Source organism: Lithobates pipiens, unplaced genomic scaffold (assembly GCF_037356315.1).
Source record: "Lithobates pipiens isolate NorthernLeopardFrog02 unplaced genomic scaffold, aLitPip1_a1.2 Scaffold_19, whole genome shotgun sequence".
Taxonomy (NCBI): domain Eukaryota; kingdom Metazoa; phylum Chordata; class Amphibia; order Anura; family Ranidae; genus Lithobates; species Lithobates pipiens.
In genome coordinates this window covers 133,065,717-133,087,812 of record NW_027507764.1, presented here as the reverse complement: position 1 = coordinate 133,087,812, position 22,096 = coordinate 133,065,717, and positions in this window count along the sequence as shown.

Sequence of the window (22,096 nt, the reverse complement as noted above, 5' to 3'; positions counted from 1 at the left end):
ACAGTGTGGGTGGTGTTAAGGGCACATGACGCATGCGCACTTACATACGGACACTTTCTGATAGCCATACAGTGTGGGTGGTGATAAGGGCACATGACGCATGCGCACTTACATACGGACACTTTATGATAGCCATACAGTGTGGGTGGTGATAAGGGCACATGACGCATGCGCACTTACATACGGACACTTTATGATAGCCATACAGTGTGGGTGGTGTTAAGGGCACATGACGCATGCGCACTTACATACGGACACTTTCTGATAGCCATACAGTGTGGTCGATCATAAGGGCACATGACGCATGCGCACTTACATACGGACACTTTCTGATAGCCATACAGTGTGGGTGGTGTTAAGGGCACATGACGCATGCGCACTTACATACGGACACTTTATGATAGCCATACAGTGTGGGTGGTGATAAGGGCACATGACGCATGCGCACTTACATACGGACACTTTCTGATAGCCATACAGTGTGGTCGGTCATAAGGGCACATGACGCATGCGCACTTACATACGGACACTTTCTGATAGCCATACAGTGTGGGTGGTGTTAAGGGCACATGACGCATGCGCACTTACATACGGACACTTTCTGATAGCCATACAGTGTGGTCGGTCATAAGGGCACATGACGCATGCGCACTTACATACGGACACTTTATGATAGCCATACAGTGTGGGTGGTGATAAGGGCACATGACGCATGCGCACTTACATACAGACACTTTCTGATAGCCATACAGTGTGGGTGGTGTTAAGGGCACATGACGCATGCGCACTTACATACGGACACTTTATGATAGCCATACAGTGTGGGTGGTGTTAAGGGCACATGACGCATGCGCACTTACATACGGACACTTTCTGATAGCCATACAGTGTGGGTGGTGATAAGGGCACATGACGCATGCGCACTTACATACGGACACTTTATGATAGCCATACAGTGTGGGTGGTGATAAGGGCACATGACGCATGCGCACTTACATACGGACACTTTATGATAGCCATACAGTGTGGGTGGTGTTAAGGGCACATGACGCATGCGCACTTACATACGGACACTTTCTGATAGCCATACAGTGTGGTCGATCATAAGGGCACATGACGCATGCGCACTTACATACGGACACTTTCTGATAGCCATACAGTGTGGGTGGTGTTAAGGGCACATGACGCATGCGCACTTACATACGGACACTTTATGATAGCCATACAGTGTGGGTGGTGATAAGGGCACATGACGCATGCGCACTTACATACGGACACTTTCTGATAGCCATACAGTGTGGGTGGTGATAAGGGCACATGACGCATGCGCACTTACATACGGACGCTTTATGATAGCCATACAGTGTGGTCGGTCATAAGGGCACATGACGCATGCGCACTTACATACGGACACTTTATGATAGCCATACAGTGTGGGTGGTGATAAGGGTACATGACGCATGCGCACTTACATACGGACACTTTATGATAGCCATACAGTGTGGTCGGTCATAAGGGCACATGACGCATGCGCACTTACATACGGACACTTTATGATAGCCATACAGTGTGGGTGGTGTTAAGGGCACATGATGCATGCGCACTTACATACGGACACTTTCTGATAGCCATACAGTGTGGGTGGTGATAAGGGCACATGACGCATGCGCACTTACATACGGACACTTTATGATAGCCATACAGTGTGGGTGGTGATAAGGGCACATGATGCATGCGCACTTACATACGGACACTTTATGATAGCCATACAGTGTGGGTGGTGATAAGGGCACATGATGCATGCGCACTTACATACGGACACTTTCTGATAGCCATACAGTGTGTTCGTTGATGAGGATGGGACCTCCTATTTTTGTACTTTCTGTGGTTTGGTGAGAATGCTGAAAACAAACGAATGCGGCGCATGCGTAATTCGCACCGGACACTTTTCCATATCCATATTTTTTGACCCAAAAAATAATAATTGAAGGGCCAGTGTGTGGGGCGGGTTATAAGGGGGATGCTTCTATGTTCTTATAACAACCTGTCACTACACAACAATGCCTCCTGCTATTGAGTAATAATCCTATAGTTTATTTTTTAACACATTTCACATTTGTTCTAAATTATTATTGATTTTGGTAATATATTCCCCTATGTGTGCCTATATAACAATGCGTCCTGCTATTTAATCCTAATGTCTCTTTTTAATATTTTTTCCCAATATTTATTTATTTATATATTAGCCTACCAGAGCCCATACAACAATGCGTCCTGCTTTTTATTACTAATCTTTATTTATTTATGTTTCTATTTAATAGTAATTCCCAAAATGTATTTATTTCTATATTAACCTATGTGTGGCTAAATAACAATGCATCCTGGGATTTATTCCTAATCTTTAATTGTGTATATATTACCCTATATGTGCCTATATCAAAATGCGGCCTGCTATTTATTCATTATATTATCTATATACACACACACACTACTGACAACACATATCATTAACTGCAAACATACGTCATCTCATTACTAGGGGTGCAACGGATCAAAAAACTCATGGATGGGATTGTTCCTCGGATCTGAGTCACGTATCGGATAATTTTTCTGATCATCAAATAATAATTGAATTTGCAAAAATCTGTGCAAATTCCACCAAAATATAGTCCCCACTGTAATATCCACATCATCTTCCACACTGTAATATTGGCTGAAAATGGATGGGTATGGCTGTGTATTGCCTAGTATTGCTGGGTATTACCCAGTATGGCAAGGTATTGCCAGGGTATGAAGGGATGTCTGTGAGACAGCAATTTTCACAGAGCAGCGCTGTGGGCACTACAGATGCATCCCACAGCACTGCTGCCATCTGATTTCTACCCTCCACTGTACAGATCTGTACAGAGAGGGGAGAGAGGAACCAACGTCATCATGACGCTATTTTTTTCTAACAGGTGTTCACTCCGTCATTTGATGGAGCAATCACATTCTAAATGCCGACAGGTGCACTAACATGCCCGCCGCTCCAGAACTAGGCCGAAGCTGCAGCCTTTCCTAAGGCCGAGACCGCATAGCGCTCCAAAGAATCACGGTGCATGTGCAGATCCAAACGTGGTGACCCGTTTGGATCAGGGATCAGTTCCAATCCGTTGCACCGTACTCATTACTCAGGTTCGCACATGTTGGCGTGGCCTCAAACTTTTGAAACAGGCCTCCAGGCTTATTCACCACCAGTGCATCACTCAATCCATAAAAATCATCTTCTAGGCGATCAGACTTTGTTTTTATTGTCCCTGGAAAGCGGCAACATTATTATTGATCAGGCTTAAACTATGTCTTTGGCAGTCTCTCAAAATAAAGTCCCAGATGATATTCTTTTCTATTAATCATAAGGAAACACTCGGGTGAAAGTCCACTCCAATTCATCCACAATCAGGAAATCAGATGCATCTTCCTCAGGCTGTCTTCTCGTCTTCCTCCTCCCATCCAGCATGGTCTTCTGCTTTGCGTGCTACACTTCTCGATGCTCAGTACCTGAAAAGAGTAAGAGAAAAAGCAGATTATATGTTCCTTACAACTAGAGCTGCAACTAACGATTAGTTTGTCTGTCGACTAATCTATCGATACATTTTTCAACGACTATCCGATTATTTCATTTATTTACTTTTTTAATGAATCTAGTGGTTTTTTGTTGATTAGCTAATTAATCCTTTGGATAACCTTGAGAGTATTGTATTGGGCTGGCAGAGTATTGTATTGGGCTGGCAGAGTATTGGCTGGGTATGGAGGGATAGCTGCTTCCATCTGACCTCTCCCCTCCACTGCACAGATCAGTACAGAGAGGGGAGAGGGAAACCGTCGTTATGTCACGACACCAGTTTGTTTTCAAGCGATTGCTCCGTCGGAGTGATCACATTGTAAACGCCTGGGTGTGGAAAGATTGTCGCCGCTTCGGAGCCGAGACCGTGGAGCTCTCCGCGGATCGCGGCATGTGCCGATCCGAGCGGGGTGACCCGTTCGGATCACAGATCGGTGACGATCTGTTGCACCCCTAGGGACAGCGGCACAGAGGGGGGTGGCAACACGGAGGACTGCGGTAGATACTAAGCACTGTGACGCATCGACGCCCTGCACGCACGTTGACGTATTTTTGTAGTCGACGTAATCAATTACGTCGATTCATCGTGGCAGTTCTACAACTGTACCATAAACATAGCACACATTTCTACAAGCATGAAATTAGACCCATCTTTTTCATGCGCTCTTCTGGTCTGCCTCCTCCCATCCAGCATGGTCTTCTGCTCTACCTGCTCCACCTCTCGATGCTCAGTACCTGGAAAGAGTAAGAGAAAAAGCAGATGATCTGTTCCTTTCAACTGTGCCAAAAACGTCTAACATTTCTCTATCTGGCCAATGGTTAATGTAAAATTGTCGTAGGGTGCCTACTGTTGCATTGAACAATTTCACCAAAAAGGCAATGACTACAAAAGCAACTAATAAACAGGAAAGTCGGGGCGTGTCCAAGATGGCGGAGTGAGAAGACGTGTGCCAGAGAGCTCTGCTGCCCTTTTTATCCTGTAACCTGCTAAACCGTTTGGATTGCTGTAATTTTTGGTGGTTGGGGTCGGTGAATGCCTTCCAGACTCCCAGGGCGCGGAACTGGGGGTAAGAGACTGAAATTTCCCCCTGATATCCCTCCGGAGACCGGACCGGTTCCCTCTGGACCTAGCGACCGGCCGCCCCGCTGTAACATGGCGTCTCAGACGGACGCACGAGGGGACACTGCTGCATCAGCCCCGGGCATCCCCGAAGTCATGGCTGCGATTGCTGCGTGTCAGACGGCCGTTACGTCCTGCCAGGCGGCCCTGACTAATAAGATTGAGGAGGTGCAGATGGACGTGGGCCTTCTCCGGCAGGACCTGGATAAAGTCCGCTCCCGAGTGTCGGAGGCTGAGCACAGAGTGGGACTGGTGGAAGATGCGGCGGGGCAAAATACAGTCGCCATCCGTTCCCTGCAAGCTAGAGTCAAACTACTGGAGCACCGAGCCGAGGATTCTGAGAACAGATGCCGCCGGAATAATGTGCGCATCGTGGGTCTGGCGGAGGGCGCGGAGGGCCCGAATCCGGCTGTATTTGCGGAAGAGATGCTCCGTTCCCTGCTCCCTGCGGCTCGGTTGTCTCCCTACTTTACGGTGGAGAGGGCCCACAGGCTGCCGCCGCAGCCCGGTCTGCAGGGGCCCCCTCCCCGTACGTTCATCCTACGCCTGCTAAATTTCCGGGACCGAGATGAGCTGCTTCGGGCGGCTAGGGCGGCGGGGGAGCTGACTTACCAGAATAACCGGCTGATGCTGTTTCCTGATTTCTCCCTGGAGACGCAGAAGCTCCGCCGCTCCTTTGATGCTGTGAAGGCAGCTCTTCGGGCGAAGGGCATCAAGTACAGCGTACTCTTCCCTGCCAAGCTCCGGGTGATTGATGGAGAAACTACCAGATTCTTTCTGTCCCCCAAGGAGGCGGCCGCGTGGGTTGAAACTATCCCCCCTCAGGGATGAAGACTTACCGAACACCTGAACCAAGTTACCTTGTCTATTAGGCTGCTGGACTGTGAGTACTGGATGGATTGACCTATTAAGTGGGGTGGTTGGGTGCTTCTGGACTTGTGGGGGGGGGGGACTCCATTAGTACTTGCTTTGGACGCCTGGCATGAAGGAGGGGGGAATTGTGAGACTTGCACTAGCTCCGTTGCAGATGCTGTTATCCCCTGGGTTGTCCCCCCCTGTGCTCCTGACGGGATGAGCAATGTGGCTGGGTCGGGGTGAAGCTGGGGGATGTTTCCTCTGTCCCCCCCCCCCCTGCACTTTCAGTCCGTTTGTGCCCGCTGCTTCCCAGGCCAGAGATGGTCCTCCGGTACGTTCCTGCAAAGCACAAGGTACTTTAAGTTTGCACCCCTGGCTTAGGCCGGGTGATCTTCTTGACACGGTTACATTTTCAGGCAGCATCTCTTGGACTTGATGCTGTTTTACACTGACATGAGGGCAGTAAAGATTGAGAGACTCTAACTGTTGCAGCTGAATAGGCGATGCACGTTGCTGCCTCTTGAGTACACACACGCCTCCTGCTATTAGTTGCCTTCGGGCCGGTTTTTTAGGGAACTATGCAGACTTACCTTGGGTGGGCTCTGCGGGGCGGGGGGGGGGGGAGGTTGGCCGTTGCCGACTGGGGTTCGCTCACTCTGTGGGCGTTAGTTTGTTATGTTCTGATTTATTTTCTTATGTTTTGTTGTTATGTTCCTTTAAGGCAAGCTCAAATATTCAATATGGTTGACTGTGGGACGGGGTGGGGGCGGTGGGGGTGGTTCAGTGTTGCTCGGTTGGAGGGGGCACTGGCACTATCTGCTGCTGCACCTGTCCGGTCCTGTGTGCCTCATTCTATTTCACTAGTACAATGACCAAGGTTTCTATGATCTCCTGGAATGTACGGGGGTTGAACTCTGCCAAAAAGAGGACGCTGGTCTTTAACTACCTTAAAAAATACTCCCCGCAAGTCTGTGTATTACAGGAGACTCATCTGTTGGGATCTCGGATTCTGGGTTTGAAAAGGGCCTGGGTTGGTTCGCACTACCATTCCACGCACTCTACTTACTCTAGGGGGGTCAGCATCCTGATACACAAGCAGCTGCCTTTCCAGCTCTTGGATATCAAAACTGACCCTGCAGGAAGATATGTGGTCCTTCATGCCTTGCTAGCTGACAGCCCTTGTGTTTTAGTGGGGTTATATCTCCCCCCCCCCGGCGGATGTGGCCTTACTTCATGAGCTGATGCAGCGAGTGGTCTCCTATGGGGTGGAGGATGTTTTGATAATGGGGGACTTTAATTTGACTCCAACCCCTGATGTGGATAGGATGGAAGCGGCGTCTAGGTGGACGCCTGGTTTGGCTGCCTGGGCTGACAGCTTTGCCCTGACAGACGTCTGGCGCCGGTTCAACCTGGACTCCAGGCGGTTTACGTGCCACTCCAATACTTACCGTACCTTGTCCCGTATTGATATGGTGTACGCCTCCAGCTCCATGCTTCGGCGGGTGTTGGAGGTGGATATCCTGCCCAGGGGAATTTCGGACCATACTCCGTTGCTCCTTAGGTTGTCATATGGGCAGCCGGGGGAGCGGTTGTGGAGGTTGTCCATATACTGGGTGGAGGATGAGGGGGTGCGGGAGGCAATACAGGAGGGGATGTGTCACTTCTGGCTGGAGAATGAGGCTGACTTGTCCCCCTTGGTTACGTGGGGTGCCTTTAAGGCTTGGACTAGGGGTGAATATATTGTTAGGATTTCAGCCGCTCGCAAGCAGGCCTCCCGCTCCCTGGACGAACTAGAACGGGTGGCTAGGGAAAAGGAGGAAGGGTATGTGGCCACTCCTGATCAGATGGCATATGGGGAATGGCAATTTGCACTGCGCCAGTTGTCCCTATATCGGGTGGAGGGGATGCAGAAGTCGCGGCTAGTTACAGCCCAAAAATTTTTTGAGTACGGGGACAAGACTGGACGTCTGATGGCATGGCTGGCTAAGGGACAGTTTGCAGTCAACCACATCACTGGGGTACGGGCTTTGGACGGGACACTGCTGCGGTCCTCAGAGGAGGTGAATCTAAGATTTGCCCAGTACTATCAACACCTCTACTCGACCAGGGTGGACTATAGCTCTCAGGAGCTGTCTGGCTACCTGGAAGGTATTCCCCTTCCGTCCCTTAGTTTTCAGGCATGCTCGGCACTGGAGAAGGATATTGCCTTGGAGGAGGTCCAGGCTGCCCTGTCGCAGTTGCAGGCAGGGAAGACCCCTGGGGCAGATGGCCTGCCTAGGGAATTTTACTCACAGTACCCAGATCTACTGGCCCCCCGGCTGGTGTCCCTGTATGCTCAGTGCTTCCGTTTGGAGGCTCTACCGGCATCTATGTATGAGGCGGTGGTGGTGTTGGTGCCCAAACCGGGTAAGGATCCTGAGGACTGCTCCTCTTACCGACTGATATCGCTCTTGAATGTAGATGTCAAGGTGCTGGCGAAAATCCTGGCGAACAGGTTGTCTGCGGTATTAGAGGAGGTGGTCCACTCAGATCAAACCGGGTTTGTGCCCGGGAAGGGCACCGACATCAACCTCCGGCGCCTTTTTCTTAATTTATCCATAGCGCATAGTAACTGCGGGAAACGGGTCATCGCCTCCCTGGACGCCGAAAAGGCGCTTGACTCGGTAGAATGGGTCTTTTTGTGGGAACTCTTGGGTCGCTTCGGGTTTGGGCCTAGATTTCTCCGATGGATGCGGATACTGTATCGGGAACCTCGGGCCCGTGTTCGGACCAACAATAGACTCTCGACATCCTTCCCACTACAGCGGGGCACGAGGCAGGGCTGCCCCCTCTCCCCGGCCCTGTTTGCATTGGCGATTGAGCCCCTGGCGGTGCTGGTTAGGGCCTCGGAGATGGTGCGGGGGCTGCGGTTGGGATCGCTGGAGGAAAAAATTTCGTTATACGTGGATGATGCCCTTCTGTATCTCCAGGATGCAAATGACTCCCTGTCAGCGGCTCTTGAGATTTTTAACACCTTCGGTAGATTTTCCGGTATCCGCATCAATTGGTCCAAATCCAACTTATTTCCAATTGACCCGCAAGTTCAGGACCGTACTGTAGATGTGCCTCTTCGTTGGGTCGATCAATTCAGGTACTTGGGCATCCAGGTTGGAAAGGAGCTGTCAAGCTTTGGGGAGCTTAATCTGCAGCCGGTCCTGTCCCAGCTTCGGACTAGGTGTGCGGCATGGGCTACCCTCCCTCTGAACCTTATGGGCCGCATCAATTTGCTAAAAATGATTTTCCTCCCCAAATTCTTGTATGTTTTTCGCCAAAGTCCTACCTGGGTGCCCAATTCCTTTTTTGCAGAGGTTGACAAATGTGTGGGTTCCTTTATTTGGAGGGGGGGGACCCCCCGACTGGCTCGTACAACCCTGATGCTCCCTGCCCGCTGTGGGGGGTTGGCGTTACCGGACTATAGGGCGTACTTTTGGGCGGCGGTGTTGGTATCGGTCCGGTGGTGGCTCGCGCTCCCTAGAGGGAATGCTGCCGTGTGCTTAGAAGCGGAGGTCGTGGGGTCATTTGCTGAGCTGAGCGACCTGGTATATAAGGGGAGGCGGGCACGCAGCGAGCTCCCGGCGCCTACAAAAACTACCCTCAGGGCTTGGATGGTGGCCAGGCGAGGGCTTGTTGGCCCGCGGGACTGGTCCCCTCACTGCCCTCTTTGGGACAACCCTGGTCTTTCCCATGTACAGAGGGTGCCGGATCCGCGGATTTGGGTTAGATATGGGATCAGAACGTTAGGGAACATATACGTGGACGGAGTCTTGCTCTCTTACTCAGCCCTCCAGGAGAAGTACCGCTTACCGGGTTGGATGCTGTTCCGCTACCTCCAGTTACGCCATGCCATCGGGGCCCAGTTCCCCTCCCCGATTAGACTGCAGATGGACCCTATTGAGGAGATACTAGTGCAGGAGAGGGTGGATAGGCCCCTTTCAGCTCTGTACCTTGGCCTGCTGCGGACGGACTCTGCTAAGCTGCATAAATTGTGGGACCTGTGGAAGGCAGACTTACCTGGCCTGGATAGGTCAGACTGGGAAGACTGTCTGGCGGATAGCGCTGCTATCCTGATATCCTCCAGGAAAAAGCTGATTCAGGTTAAATTCCTGCACAGGGTCTACTACACCCCCCAAAGGCTTCATAAACTGTACCCCCAGTGATCGCGGGACTGCCCCAGATGCAAACAGGAGGTGGGCACGTATTTACATATGTTCTGGGGTTGTCCCAAAGTCGCTGAGTACTGGGCCCAGGTAGTTGACTCTATTAATGGTCGCCTCCAGCTGGAACTCCCCCTGTCGCCGGAGTTGGCTTTGCTGGGGATTCAGGACGATGATCAGAAGCCCAGATATACCAAACTGCTGTTGACTTACCTCCTGTTCTATGCCAAAAGGGAAATTATACTGAGGTGGCACACCCCTTCCCCCCCTACGGTTGGTATGTGGGAAAAGTCCATTAATGCGGTGCTCCCGTTATATAAACTCACCTACATGAACAGACACTGTCCCCAAAAATTCTCCAAGGTATGGATGGCATGGACGGGATAGAGGGTGGGGCTGTCAGGTGGGAGAGTGGGAGTCCCACACCCTTCTTTTTTTTTTTTTTTCCACTCAGTAAGATTTGTTATTAATGGATTCTAATCAGATTAACTGTCAGAATCTTTTCCTTTATTCTTAACATCATTGTGGCAGAATTCTCTTTTTTTTTTTTTTTTTTTTTTTTTTCCCTTTTTAAACTTATTTCAATTTAATATTTTTCCATTAAAAAGAGAAGACCATACAAATTTAGAGAAAAAGAAAAAACAAACAATAAAACTGACATCTACTTGGTTATCATTGCCATCATATTCTTACTACCTTATCTTATTATTTAACTCCTTATTTAATTAGATTTTACCACACCCACCCTTCCCTCTTCTCTCCCGTCTGTTGACCTTCCCCGTACCCACTACTCTTTATTCCATTAATGCTTGAGTATAATGCTTCGTCTTTTTAAATATTCTCCACTTTTCCCACGTTCTGCGGTATTTTTTCATTTTATTTTCCTCCATTTTTCTTAGGTATTCCATATTGTTGATATATTCTATTCTTTGAATCCAATCTCTTATCAAGGGTTTTTTCACCTGTAACCAATTTTTTGGTATAATGGCTTTTGCAGCATTAAGTAAAACGGGTACTAATGAGTTTTGTATTCTTCTTTTAAAATACTCCCTCCAGCAGCACAGATGGGTGATCAGCATATCCCCAGGGAGCACAGCTACGGCTTGACAATCTGGCAGCAATTGATGGGTACAGTGGCTGTGTTTGATAGCACAGTGGCGGCAATTTATAGGCACAGTGGTTGCGTTTGAAGGGCACAGTGAGCCAGGGTTTGCTGGGCACAGTGAGGCGGTGTTCGCTGGACACAGCGGGGTGTTTGCTGGGCACAGTGAGGCGGCGATTTCTAGTCACAGTGAGGTGGCGTTTGCCGCATTGTGCCCCAAGCGCACACACTGTCCCCAAACGCAGGCATTGTGCCCCAAACGCACACACTGTCCCCAAACGCAGGCATTGTGCCCCAAACGCAGACATTGTGCCCATATTCTGCTGATTTTAATAAATACACTGCATATTCTGATTAAAAAAATACTATACATATTGGTGCTGCCGATGATATAATAAAGCCATCGCCCGCCCGAGTCTATCAATTTTCATCACCAAAAAGAATGTGCTTGAGTGCATACATTTTCTGATCAGTAAACAATGATCCCGCGCATGCGCGATTGCTGTTAATAGCAGCTGAAGCCATAATTTTTCTTCACCGTAAGCTCCGCCCACTTGAGTGTAGAATTTTTAACCACCACTTAAGATTCAGGGGCATGTTAGTGGGGTGGGCGGGGCTGCTGCTGACGTCCTAAGCATCTGTTCAGCTCCGCCCGCCCACCCGCAAGTCTCCGTGTATAATTTTTAACCACCGCTGAAATAAAGATCTTGCGCATGCGCCGTTAATATCACGGACTTGGCGCATGCGCAGTAAAGGCCCGCCGTCAGCTGTTACAGTGACGGAGCCGCACCGGAAGTGACGGGGTGAGGAATTTTTATAAGTCGCAGGAAATTTTACCACACCTGGAGATCATGTGACAAGCCCCCTACAGGTCACAGGGTGGGGCATGACGAGTGCTTATTCTGAGGAACAGTGCGCACTGTCTAATAAAGCGTCACTATATGTCTGTGGAACTACGAGCCCCAGTGTGCACTGCCTACAAAAATGAGTATGTTTGTGGAACTACAACGCTCTCTATGCACTGTGTAATAAAGTGTTATAAATGTCTTTGGAACTACAAGTCCCAGTATGCAGTGCCTAATAAAGTATTATAAATGGAACATACTGAAAGGATTGTCCATAGACTTTAACAGGGAGTTGGATTTCCCATAGAGAATAACAGAAAAAAATGGAATGCCCATAAAGAATAATGGAAACAAAATATTTAAATTAATGACAATCTTTAGACATATCAAATAAATCTTTAGCAAACCTACGTTTAAATATCAGTGGCGTGGTCCCTGGAACTACAACACTCACTATGCATCGTCTAATAGAATGAGGGGTACCTATCAGCAAAAGAATACAAGCAAAAGACACGATTCAGGGGCATGTTAGTGGGGTGGGCGGGGCTGCTGCTGACGTCCTAAGCATCTGTTCAGCTCCGCCCGCCCACCCGCAAGTCTCCGTGTATATTTTTTAACCACCGCTGAAATAAAGGGCTTGCCTATGCGCCATTAATATCACGGACTTGGCGCATGCGCAGTAAAGGCCCGCCGTCAGCTGTACAGTGACGGAGCCGCACCGGAAGTGACGGGGTGAGGAATTTTTATGAGTCGCAGGAAATTTTACCACACCGGTGTAGTGTCATATTTTGCTGCCTATCACAGCATGCTACGGAAGTGGCGTTGCCGCCAGAAATTGCGTACTGCGCATGCGCAAAGCGTTCCAAACACTCGCGCCGTGCGTTCCAACATAGTTTCGGCAATACAGTTCAGCGAAACCATCACATAATGTTACGGAAGTGACGTTACAGACAACACAAACACTGGGCCGTGCGTTACAACACTAATACTTCCCTTGTTACCTAGTATCATTTTTTACCAACCATGCTGAGCTACGTTCCGTGTTAGGTTCTGCATTGCTGGGACTTGTAGTGCCTATCCTGAGCTACATGCTTCAATGTTCAGTGTCCTCATCCCTATCCCCCTGCTTCAATGTTCAGTGTCCTCATCCCTATCCCCAAGCTTCAATGTTCAGTGTCCTCATCCTTATCCCCAAGCTTCAATGTTCAGTGTCCTCATCCTTATCCCCGAGCTTCAATGTTCAGTGTCCTCATCCCTATCCCCGAGCTTCAATGTTCAGTGTCCTTATCCCTGTGCTTCAATGTTCAGTGTCCTCATCCCTATCCCCGAGCTTCAATGTTCAGTGTCCTCATCCCTATCCCCCTGCTTCAATGTTCAGTGTCCTCATCCCTATCCCCCTGCTTCAATGTTCAGTGTCCTCATCCTTATCCCCGAGCTTCAATGTTCAGTGTCCTCATCCCTATCCCCCTGCTTCAATGTTCAGTGTTCTCATCCTTATCCCCCTGCTTCAATGTTCAGTGTCCTCATCCTTATCCCCGTGCTTCAATGTTCAGTGTCCTCATCCCTATCCCCCTGCTTCAATGTTCAGTGTCCTCATCCTTATCCCCGAGCTTCAATGTTCAGTATCCTCATCCCTATCCCCGAGCTTCAATGTTCAGTGACAGGGATAGGGATGAGGACACTGAACATTGAAGCACGGGGATAAGGATGAGGACACTGAACATTGAAGCTTGGGGATAGGGATGAGGACACTGAACATTGAAGCAGGGGGATAGGGATGAGGACACTGAACATTGAAGCATGTAGCTCAGGATAGGCACTACAAGTCCCAGCAATGCAGAACCTAACACGGCTCAGCATGGTTGGTAAAAAATGATACTTGGTAACAAGGGAAGTATTAGTGTTGTAACGCACGGCCCAGTGTTTGTGTTGTCTGTAACGTCACTTCCGTAACATTATGTGATGGTTTCGCTGAACTGTATTGCCGAAACTATGTTGGAACGCACGGCGCGAGTGTTTGTAACGCTTTGCGCATGCACAGTACGCAATTTCTGGCGGCAACGCCACTTCCGTAGCATGCTGTGATAGGCAGCAAAATATGACACTACACCGGTGTTGTAAAATTTCCTGGGACCTGTGAAATTCGCTCACCCCGTCACTTCCGGTGCGGCTCCGTCACTGTAACAGCTGACGGCGGGCCTTTACTGCGCATGCGCCAAGTCCGTGATATTAACGGCGCATGCGCAAGATCTTATTTAAGCGGTGGTTAAAAATTCTACACTCAAGTGGGCGGAGACTTGCGGGTGGGCGGGCGGAGCTGAAAAGATGCTTAGAACGTCAGCAGCAGCCCCGCCCACCCCACTAACATGCCCCTGAATCGCTGGATCTTTGTTTATGGTCGAGAAAATGTATGGCTTCAGCTGCTATTAACAGCAATCGCGCATGCGCGGGATCTTTGCTTATGGTCGATAAAAATGATGGCTTCAGCTGCTATTAACAGCAATCGCGCATGCGTGGGATCTTTGTTTACTGACCAGAAAATTATGCACTCAAGCACATTCTTATTGGTGATGAAAATTGATAGACTCGGGCGGGCGATGGCTTTATTATATCATCGGCAGCACCAATATGTATAGTATTTTTTAAATCAGAAGAATATGCAGTGTATTTATTAAATCAGCAGAATATGCAGTGTATTTATTAAATCAGCAGAATATGGGCACAATGTCTGTGTTTTGGGACAGTGTGTGCGTTTGGGGCACAATGCCTGCGTTTGGGGACAGTGTGTGCGTTTGGGGCACAATGTCTGCGTTTGGGGACAGTGTGTGCGTTTGGGGCACAATGCCTGCGTTCTAGCCTCGAGTGGGCGGAGACTTGCGGGTGGGCGGGCGGAGCTGAACAGATGGTGAGAACGTCAGCAGCAGCCCCGCCCACCCTAAGATTTTCTTCACTGGTCAAGAAAAATTATGACTTCAAGCTGTATTAGCGCATGCGCGGGATATTTGTTCAGCGGTCGACCAAAATTATGGACTCAAGCGGGCGGAGACTTGCTGGGAGGGAGAGATAGAGCGGAGTTTACAGAGGGGGGCGGAGCTTGGAGAGGGGGACGGGGCCCCCTGCATAGCACTGACTACATATACAGTACATTGTTCTGCCAATAAATACGCCTCACTGCGCCCAGCAAACGCCACCTCACTGCGCCCAGCAAACGCCACCTCACTGCGACCAGAAATCGCCGCCTCACTGCGACCAGAATTTGCCACCTCACTTCGCCAAGCAAACGCCACCTCACTGCGCCCAGAAATCGCCACCTCACTGTGCCCAAAAAATGCCACCTCACTGCGATCAGAAATCGCCGCCTCACTGCGCCAAGCAAACGAAACCTCACTGCGACCAGAAATCGCCACCTCACTGCGCCAAGCAAACGCCACCTCACTGCGACCAGAAATCGCCGCCTCACTGCGCCAAGCAAACGCCACCTCACTGTGACTAGAAATCGCCGCCTCACTGTGCCCAGCAAACGCCACCTCACTGCGCCCAGCAAACGCCACCTCACTGCGACCAGAAATCGCCACCTCACTGCGACCAGAATTTGCCGCCTCACTGCGCCAAGCAAACGCCACCTCACTGCGCCCAGAAATCGCCACCTCACTGTGCCCAAAAAATGCCGCCTCACTGCGACTGGAAATCGCTGCCTCACTGCGCCAAGCAAACGCCACCTCACTGCGACCAGAAATCGCCACCTAACTGCGCCAAGCAAACGCCACCTCACTGCAACCAGAAATCGCCGCCTCACTGCGCCAAGCAAACGCCGCCTCACTGCGCCAAAAAAATGCCGCCTCACTGCGACCAGAAATCGGCGCCTCACTGCGCCCAAAAAATGCTGCCTCACTGCGACCAGAAATCGCCTCACTGCGCCAAGCAAACGCCACCTCACTGCGCCCAGAAATCGCCACCTCACTGCGCCCAAAAAATGCCGCCTCACTGCGACCAGAAATTGCAGCCTCACTGCAACCAGAAATCGCCGCCTCACTGCGCCCAGAAATCGCCACCTCACTGCGCCCCAAAAATGCCGCCTCACTGCGACCAGAAATCGCCGCCTCACTGCGCCAAGCAAACACCACCTCACTGCGACCAGAAATCGCCGCCTCTCTGTGCCCAGCAAACGCCACCTCACTGCACCCAGAAATCGCCACCTCACTGTGCCCAGCACACGCCACCTCACTGTGCCCAGCAAATGCCTCATTGTGCCCAAAAAATGCCCCTCACTGTGCCCAGCAAACGCCACCTCACTGTGCCCAACAAACGCCACCTCACCATGCCCAGAAAACGCCTCACTGTGCCCAGCAAACGCCTCACTGCACCCAAAAAATGCCGCCTCACTGTGCCCAGCAAACACCTCACTGTGCCCAGCGAACACCACCCCACCGTGCCCAGCAAACGCTGGCTCACTGTGCCCATCAAACGCAACCACTGTGCTATCAAACACAGCCACTGTACCCATCAATTGCTGCCAGATTGTCAAGCCGTAGCTGTGCTCCCTGGGGATATGCTGATCACCCATCTGTGCTGCTTGAGGGAGCCCAGACGGGCATAAATGAGGGACCTGCATGTCATGGTAAGTGAGACCATCCCATATCCCACTCCATCTTTCCCGAGAACAGGGACCCCCTTCCAACCCCCACCTCCAGGAGAGGGAACACCTCCCCCCTCTGAGTACAGGGACCCCCTCCCCCCAAGACAGAGACCCCCTTCTCCCCCCTGAGGACAGGGACCCCCTTCTCTCCTGGGGACAGGGACCCCCTTCTCTCCTGGGGACAGAGACCCCCTTCTCTCTTGGGGACAGGGACCCCCTTCTCTCTTGGGGACAGGGACCCCCTTCTCTCCTGGGGACAGGAACTCCATCTCCCCTGGGAACAGGGACTTCATCTCACCTAGGGACCCCATCTGCCCTGAGGATCAGGACCCCACCTCCCCTAAGAACAGGAACCCGATCACCCTGTGTGCGCCAACCTCACTGCCCTGCCGGCCATGTGTCCTGTGTGAGGGCCCTCCAGTGACAGCTCTTATAAGGACTTCACCCCACTGTGTGATCCCCCTACATGACTGATCCCTCTGTGTCCAAAAATTACACGGGGAACCCCTCTGTTTGCTCCCCCTACATGTCTGCATACTCTGACCACCACCTGTACCATTTCCACATCCACTGACTGCCTCCTGTATCCTGTGCACATGTTCCGACCCCCTCTTGTACCATGTCTGTAGCCTCTAGCCACCTCCTGTGTCCTGTCTGCAATCTCTGACTATCTCTTGTCTTTTAACGTGTCTGCAGTCTCTTAGGGGGAGTCTGGAGAGGAATCAAGAGTGAGAGCACCGCCAGGATTGGGATTACGGGAGCAGTCAGATGTATATGGACTGTGGAGAAGAGACTATAGAATAAAAACCAGAACCACCAACCTGGAGCCGTCTAACTGAGCCCTGCACGCTGCACTGGAGAGGAGGTCAGTGACAAGAGGGCACTCATATAAAGGTTTCCCATCATCTCAGTAACACCCGCCCCCCTCGTGTATTCACTCTGCGGAAGGTGGTCTCTGGTCACCAGAGTTCCCCCCCCATAACATTTCCCGGCATTCCCCTTTACATTAGAGTCCGCAGGATTCTTCCCCAAGGCAAAGGAAAATGCTACAGAGCATGATCTAAGGAGGAACTCTGATGTAAGGGGTGCTCTGGTCACCAGAGACCACCTTATATCAGAGTCCACTGCATTCCCATTTACATCAGAGTTCCAACTTACATCAGGGTCTGCAGCATTGCCCTTTGCATCAGGGTTCGCAGAGTTCCCCCTGTTAGATTAGAAGGGATGAGGCCCAGAGACATTTCCAGAGTACACAGAGGATACATGGGTTAGATTAGAAGGGATGGAGACCTACAGACATGTCCAGAGAACACAGAGGATACATGGGTTAGATTAGAAGGGATGGAGACCTACAGACATGTCCAGAGTACACAGAGGATACATGGGATAGATTAGAAGGGATGAAGGCCCAGAGACATGTCCCGAGTACACAGAGGATACATGGGTTAGATTAGAAGAGATGGAGGCCCAGGGACATGTCCAGAGTACACAGAGGATACGTGGGATAGATTAGAAGGGATGAAGGCCCAGAGAGATGTCCAGAGTACACAGAGGATACGTGGGTTAGATTAGAAGGGATGAAGGCCCAGAGACATGTCCAGAGTACACAGAGGATACGTGGGATAGATTAGAAGGGATGAAGGCCCAGAGACATGTCCAGAGTACACAGAGGATACGTGGGATAGAGTAGAAGGGATGAAGGCCCAGAGACATGTCCAGAGTACACAGAGGATACGTGGGATAGATTAGAAAGGATGAAGGCCCAGAGACATGTCCAGAGTACACAGAGGATACATGGGATAGATTAGAAGGGATGAAGGCCCAGAGACATGTCCAGAGTACACAGAGGATACATGGGATAGATTAGAAGGGATGAAGGCCCAGAGACATGTCCAGAGTACACAGAGGATACATGGGATAGATTAGAAGGGATGAAGGCCCAGAGACATGTCCAGAGTACACAGAGGATACACAGGATAGATTAGAAGGGATGGAGACCTACAGACATGTCCAGAGTACACAGAGGATACATGGGTTAGATTAGAAGGGATGAAGGCCTCCTCTGTTTTCTCTGGGCTTCCATCCCTTCTAATCTATCCCGTGTATCCTCTGTGTACTCTGGACATGTCTGTAGGTCTCCATCCCTTCTAATCTAACCCATGTATCCTCTGTGTTCTCTGGACATGTCTGTAGGTCTCCATCCCTTCTAATCTAACCCATGTATCCTCTGTGTTCTCTGGACATGTCTCTGGGTTTCCATCCCTTCTAATCTATCCCGTGTATCCTCTGTGTACTCTGGACATGTCTCTGGGCCTCCATCCCTTCTAATCTAACAGGGGGAACTCTGCGAACCCTGATGCAAAGGGCAATTCTGAAGACCCTGATGTAAGTTGGAACTCTGATGTAAATGGGAATGCAGTGGACTCTGATATAAGGTGGTCTCTGGTGACCAGAGCACCCCTTACATCAGAGTTCCTCCTTAGATCATGCTCTGTAGCATTTTCCTTTGCCTTGGGGAAGAATCCTGCGGACTCTGATGTAAAGGGGAATGCCAGGAAATGTTATGGGGGGGGGACTCTGGTGACCAGAGACCACCTTCCGCAGAGTGAATACACTAGGGGGGGTGTTACTGAGATGATGGGAAACCTTTATATGAGTGCCCTCTTGTCACTGACCTCCTCTCCAGTGCAGTGTGCAGGGCTCAGTTAGATGGCTCCAGGTTGGTGGTTCTGGTTTTTATTTTATAGTCTCTTCTCCACAGTCCATACACATCTGACTCCTCCCGTAATCCCAATCCTGGCGGTGCTCTCACTCTTGATTCCTCTCCAGACTCCCCCTAAGAGACTGCAGACACGTTAAAAGACAAGAGATAGTCAGAGATTGCAGACAGGACACAGGAGGTGGCTAGAGGCTACAGACATGGTACAAGAGGGGGTCGGAACATGTGCACAGGATACAGGAGGCAGTCAGTGGATGTGGAAATGGTACAGGTGGTGGTCAGAGTATGCAGAGATGTAGGGGGAGCAAACAGAGGGGTTCCCCATGTAAGTTTTGGACACAGAAGGATCAGTCATGTAGGGGGATCACACAGTGGGGTAAAGTCCTTATAAGAGCTGTCACTGGAGGGCCCTCACACAGGACACATGGCCGGCAGGGCAGTGAGGTTGGCGCACACAGGGTGATCGGGTTCCTGTTCTTAGGGGAGGTGGGGTCCTGATCCTTAGGGCAGATGGGGTCCCTAGGTGAGATGAAGTCCCCGTTCCCAGGGGAGATGGAGTTCCTGTCCCCAGGAGAGAAGGGGGTCCCTGTCCCCAAGAGAGAAGGGGGTCCCTGTCCCCAAGAGAGAAGGGGGTCTCTGTCCCCAGGAGAGAAGGGGGTCCCTGTCCCCAGGAGAGAAGGAGGTACCTGTCCTCAGGGGGGAGAAGGGGGTCTCTGTCTTGGGGGGAGGGGGTCCCTGTCCTCAGAGGGGGGAGGTGTACCCTCTCCTGGAGGTGGGGGTTGGAAGGGGGCCCCTGTTCTTGGGAAAGATGGAGTGGGATATGGGATGGTCTCACTTACCATGACATGCAGGTCCCTCATTTATGCCCGTCTGGGCTCCCTCAAGCAGCACAGATGGGTGATCAGCATATCCCCAGGGAGCACAGCTATGGCTTGACAATCTGGCAGCAATTGATGGGTACAGTGGCTGTGTTTGATAGCACAGTGGTTGCGTTTGATGGGCACAGTGAGCCAGCGTTTGCTGGGCACGGTGAGGTGGTGTTCGCTGGGCACAGTGAGGTGTTTGCTGGGCACAGTGAGGCGGCATTTTTTGGGTGCAGTGAGGCGTTTGCTGGGCACAGTGAGGCGTTTTCTGGGCATGGTGAGGTGGCGTTTGTTGGGCACAGTGAGGTGGCGTTTGCTGGGCACAGTGAGGGGCATTTTTTGGGCACAGTGAGGCATTTGCTGGGCACAGTGAGGTGGCGTGTGCTGGGCACAGTGAGGTGGCGATTTCTGGGTGCAGTGAGGTGGCGTTTGCTGGGCACAGTGAGGCGGCGATTTCTGGTCACAGTGAGGCGGCGTTTGCTTGGCACAGTGAGGCGGCGATTTCTGGTCGCAGTGAGGTGGCGTTTGCTTGGCACAGTGAGGCGGCGATTTCTGGTCACAGTGAGGCAGCATTTTTTGGGCACAGTGAGGTGGCGATTTCTGGGCGCAGTGAGGTGGCGTTTGCTTGGCGCAGTGAGGCGGCAAATTCTGGTCGCAGTGAGGCAGTGATTTCTGGTCGCAGTGAGGTGGCGTTTGCTGGGCCCAGTGAGGTGGCATTTGCTGGGCACAGTGAGGCGGCGATTTCTAGTCACAGTGAGGTGGTGTTTGCTGGGCGCAGTGAGGCGTATTTATTGGCAGAACAATGTACTGTATATGTAGTCAGTGCTATGCATGGGGCCCCGCCCCCTCTCTAAGCTCCACTCTATCTCTCCCTCCCAGCAAGTCTCCGCCCGCTTGAGTCCATAATTTTGGTCGACCGCTGAACAAATATCCCGCACATGCGCTAATACAGCTTGAAGTCATAATTTTTCTTGACCAGTGAAGAAAATCTTGGGGTGGCTGCTTGGCTGCTGCTGACGTTCTCACCATCTGTTCAGCTCCGCCCGCCAACCCGCAAGTCTCCGCCCACTCGAGGCTATAATTTTTCTCCACCGTGAAAATAAATCTACAGCGCATGCGCTGTTAATGGCAAGGGATTGGCGCATGCGCGGTACAGGCCCGCCGTCAGCTGTTTCAGTGACGGAGCCGCACCGGAAGTGACAGGGTGAGCGAATTTCATAGGTCGCAGGCAATTTTACAACACCGAACTGTTTACACGGCATATGTGCGGAGGAAGTGACGTTAGTGGAGGGCAGGGCCAACCGTGCTGTACTGTGTGTAGTGTGTGTGTGTGTAAGGGGCGGCTACAGGTGCTGGAAAATTGAGAGGGGTGCTCAAGGGAGTAAGAGGAAGGGTGTGAGGTGGATTAAGGTGCTGAGAGAAAGTAAGGTTAGGGGGTGCTCAGAGGAGTAGGTTGCAGAATGAAAGTGCTCAGTGGAGTAGGGTGCAGCATGCAGTAAGCAGGAGTTTCGGGTGGAGTAAATTTAGGTGTGTAGGGTGCAGAGAGGAGTAGGGTGAGGTGAAGTAGGGTGCAGAGTTAGGGGCGCTTGGCAAAGTAGGGTGCAGAGTGAGGGCTGCTGATGTGTGGAGTAAGATTAGGGGTGCTTGGTGAAGTAGGGTGCAGAGTGAGGGGTGCTGGGTGGAGTAAGGTTGGGGTGCAGAGTGTGGGGGGGCTTTGTGAAATAAGTGGAGTAAGGTGAGGGGTACTGGGTGAAATAAGGTTAGGGGTGCAGAGTAAGGGTGCTCAGTGGAGTAGGATGCAGAGTGGAGTAATGTGAGGGGTGCTGGGTGGATTAGGGTGAGGGGTGCTGGGTGAAGTAGGGTGCAGAGTGAGGGGTGCTGGGTGAAGTATTGTGCAGAGTGAGGGGTGCTGGGTGGATTGGGGTGCTGGGTGAAGTAGGGTTCAGAGTGAGGGGTGCTGGGTGGATTAGGGTGCTGGGTGAATTAGGGTGAGGGGTGCTGGGTGGAGGGAAACTCAATCTGGGTAGTGTTGAGTGCAGTGTGTATGGTGGGGTGTTGGGGGTTCTGAGTGGAGTGCAGGACAGCGTGGTTCGCCTTTACCTGGGTCAGTCCTCCAGTACCCCTAGCACCTCCAATTGTGCACACCATTACCAGATACCCCA